We start from the raw sequence: 4,162 nt of genomic DNA, 5'->3' as shown, positions 1-4,162 counted from the left end.
AACATTAAGAGGGTATAATTATAGCCTAAGGTCTAAGATATAAGACCTTTATCCTAACACTAAGAGGGTTATAATCTGAGGCAGAGTAATTGAATAGGACAATTAGGGAAACCAGGTCAGTCATTAAAAGGGAACTGTCATACAACATTATTACACTGTGAGTCCTCTAAATTAAAAAAAAAAAAAAAAAAAAAAAGAGGAGGATAAAATAATATTAAATCAAAGGCAGGATCTCAGTTGTGATCTGGAAAACTCTCATGGAGTGAAAATGCTTAGTACAAATCTTAATATTATGGACTATTTTTCAGGGTTCCTATAGTCAGCGGTGTTCTCTCCCTCTTTTGAGTCCATACATAGCATTTGCTGGATAAGACCATTCCTGTGGATTTAATTTCTCTCATGGTAACTTGTACTAGAATGTTTTCTCCTATTTTGGGGTAGCACTAAATTTCCTTTCCTTTCCTGGATTGCAAATTCTCTGAGACCTGGAGCTGTATATTATGAATCTTTGTACTATTCATAGCACCTAGAACAGGTCCTCACTCACATTTAGATAATCAATAAATAGATATTGAAGGAATAACAAAGAAGTGGCCTCTACCCTCAGGGAATGTTACCATCTAATTAGAGAAGACTTACACATATCAAATGTAATCCAAATCCTACTCAACTCACAAGCCCTTACCACTCCTGGCTTAGCATGAGGTGTTTAGGGTTATCATAATTATACAATGTATGACTATAACCCTCATTCCAATGTATCGTATTCATAGATGTTTCTTTCAAGTCTCATCTAAAATCATATCTTGTACTAGGAACTTTTCTCAATTCCTCTTAATTCGAATGCCTTTTCCCTGCTGATTCTCTCCAGTTTGTGATATTCATATTTTATTTGTGCATAGTTGTCTTCATGTAGTCTCCCCCCATTCCAGCATTTGTCACTTATTCCAATTTTGTTTATTCACAAAGGTTTTCTTGTTTCCACTAAAATCTTACCTTCTATAAGAAGACCTTCTTGATCCCCTTAATGTTAATGTTTTCCTCTGGTGATTATCTCAAATTTATTCTGTACCTATTTTGTCTGTACATAGTTGTTTGCATATTGTCTCCTCCCATTAAATCCTGAGCTTTTTGAGAGAGGCGTATCTTTTGAGTGTTTTGTTTTGTTTTCCTAGTGTTTAACATAGTGCCTGGCACATACACTGAATAAATGTTGTTGATGGACTGACTCATAGACCAGACAGAAGCCATATATCCAGTAACAAACCATTTAACTGAGATATAATACCAAGACAAATAACAAAGGAACATAACCAGGCAATAGAATCAATTCTTGGATTCCATATACAAATGGAAGTAATGCTTTCCAGGCTCAGGAAGACTTGTGACTGAATCTTCTAATGATCCTCACTAGCTTAGGATGCTTCCCAATCTGCCTCCAGCTAAATTTTTCAGGCTTCTTTCACATATTGTATTTCTTTAAGGACTCTATACTCTAGACAATCTAAACTATTTGTTATTCCTCATTCTTCACTTTCATCTTCAAACTCCATGTCTTTGCCAAGATTGTGCCTTAGGCACCCTTACTGATGCCCCATAGCTACCTTTAAAGTTTAGTTAAAGGATCACTTCCCACATGAAACTTTCTTGACCTCCCCACATCAGTTCTTAGAGTCTCCAACTTCAAAAATCATCTGGCATATACTATATCTTTGAATATACCATTCCTCCAGCTGAATGCATCATTACTTCAGTTGAATGCCCCATTCCTCCAGTTGAATTCAAACTCTTTGAGACCAGTCACTATTTCCAATTTTCTGTATATTCTCACCACCTACTTCCACTGTGATGGGAACAGAGCAACCACTTCATAAATTCTTGTTGATTTGTTGAATGATAATCCTACAATATATACTTAGGGACAAAATTATCTTTGAATTCAGGAAGTTTGTGATAAAAAGTTTAGGTTCTAGGGCTATCTGCCTCATGATTACCATTCGTACAGCCTTTTAAGGTCTTCAAAGCTCTTTATATGGGTTGTCTCATTTCATCCTTACACTGAGCCTGTGAGGTAAGTGGTCTTATAATCCTCATTTTATAAAATTAAAGCAGATAGAAGTTAAGTAACTTGTCCAAATGAACACTGAGCCTGTGAGGTAAGTGCTCTTATTATCCTCACTTTACAAAACTGAGGCAGATAGAAGTTAAGTGACTTGTCCAAATGTCAAGACCTGAAAGCATCATATCTTCCTGACTCTAAATCCAGTGTGCTGTCCTCTATGTTTCTTGGAGATCTGCTGAAGCCTGATGTCTTGGCTCCAGACTTAAAAGGGTCCTGCTAAATCTTCTCAGTCAGGGATACTAAAGCACTTCCATTTCCAAATCTCATCTCCCATTTCCCAACTCTAGCCTCTCTACCTTTTCTGACAAGACCTCACCTCTACCCTAAGACATGCTGTTTTTTAACCTTTAATCTCTAAGCCAATTTCTATCAATAATCAATCTCAAAATGTAATGGAACCACTTTACTATTTCAGCAGATATGCTACTGCCTACTGGAAATAATGTATTGAGAGTTGGCTGAAAGTTTCAACCAATGAGCAAAGATTCCCAAGTATCAACTCTTAGAGAAATGAGATCTTCCATGTTCCTAGTAAAGCATAATAAGAATAACAACAACACAAGTTCAAATTTACAAAACATTTTAAAGTCTGCAATGCATTTTACATTTATTATCTCATTTGGTCTTCATAATAATCCTGAAAAGTAATGACTGCCATTGTCTCAATTTATTCCTATTTGCATATGAGTACTAGAAAGTACTTATATTTACTAGAATCATTCTAGAAGATCGACTTCAGGGATAGAGCTACCTGGCCAAGCCTAAATTCAATGGACAATGATAATAATAATGCCAACAGCTTTCCAGGAATCAATCACTCTTCCTCCTCCTATCCCTATATATTGACATCCTTTAAGCTCCAGCTCAAATCTTTCTTACTCCCGTTATGATGTGCCCAGATGAAAATGATCTCTCCTTCCACTAAACTGCAAAAACCAGTGCTGATAGATATACTCTAGTAAATGTTTAAAGCAGTATTGAGACGCAGGTCTTCATGACTATCCATTAGAGAAAAGTATGAATTAATATGTAATTGAAATATCATTTTGGGAGAAAACTATTATGTTATATAGGGAGCCACAGGAGAGGGAGACCACAGAAAACTTCAATACCCAATGAAATTTTGCAGGAGAAGGTAAGATTCCAACTAGGCCTCAAAGAATGGATAGGATTGGTATGGACAAATGGAGAATTCCAAGTTAAATGCCTCAATATTAATTTACATGGGATAATAAATGAAAGGATCTGATAGGGTGGAGAATATATATTGGGGCCGATTAGAAAATAGAATTCAAAAATATGGTGAGGCAAAGGTCAAGAAGGGTCTTTAAATTAAATACCCATCACTAATCTAGAATCCTACTAACCATTGAAGAACTGTAAGGGAAATCTAGAAATGAAATTGGAAAAAGGTAAAGATTTCTTTTAGGCCTTTCATTTAACAAGGCCCAGTAGCAAACTGACCCTGCTTTTGAGGGAAATTTTGGATTCTTACTATCTTATCATTGGGAAATCACTACAATAGATTGCCATTCAATTCCAGTTGTCATCCCGCTGAAACAGATAGCTGCAAAATACTTACAGAGTGATTTTCAAAACTTTTTTGTATAGTCTCATTGAACACTTAAATGCATATCTGGAAGACAATACCAGGCAGATCAAGTTCAGTGCAGCTTTTCAGCTTTCCTAGCCAGACCCTTACAGAGAAATTCAATGTGCCACTCTTGTCAGTCATATACACCATGAACCGCAGTGGAGAGTCCTTCTCATTTTGTGCCAGGTTTATGTACCAGTTCCTCACAACCATTCTCCCCACTAATGTCACAATTATATAGCAAGGAAAGACATCAGCCATATGTACCCAACTTTTTAATATGTGGTTGGCAACCCTATATGGAGTCTCATAACCAAATGTTGGGGTCATGAAATTATGATGTATTATCAATATGCATGATTTGTAGTCCTACTTTATAGAACTGTATTAATGGGGTTCTGTAAAAATCTCTCTGGCAAAAAAAGGAGCTGAGAGTGGAAAATTTT

General features: G+C 36.2%; 1 pseudogene; it reads left to right on the top strand.

Moving 5' to 3' along the window:
- Positions 1-3,458: 3,458 nt before the first annotated feature.
- Positions 3,459-3,957, top strand: LOC111721444 (annotated as a pseudogene).
- The last annotated feature ends 205 nt before the right edge of the window (positions 3,958-4,162 follow it).

Source organism: Sarcophilus harrisii, chromosome 6 (genome assembly GCF_902635505.1).
Source record: "Sarcophilus harrisii chromosome 6, mSarHar1.11, whole genome shotgun sequence".
NCBI lineage: Eukaryota > Metazoa > Chordata > Mammalia > Dasyuromorphia > Dasyuridae > Sarcophilus > Sarcophilus harrisii.
The sequence above is the reverse complement of the archived record's forward strand: the minus strand, read 5'-3'. Positions and strand labels throughout refer to the sequence as shown.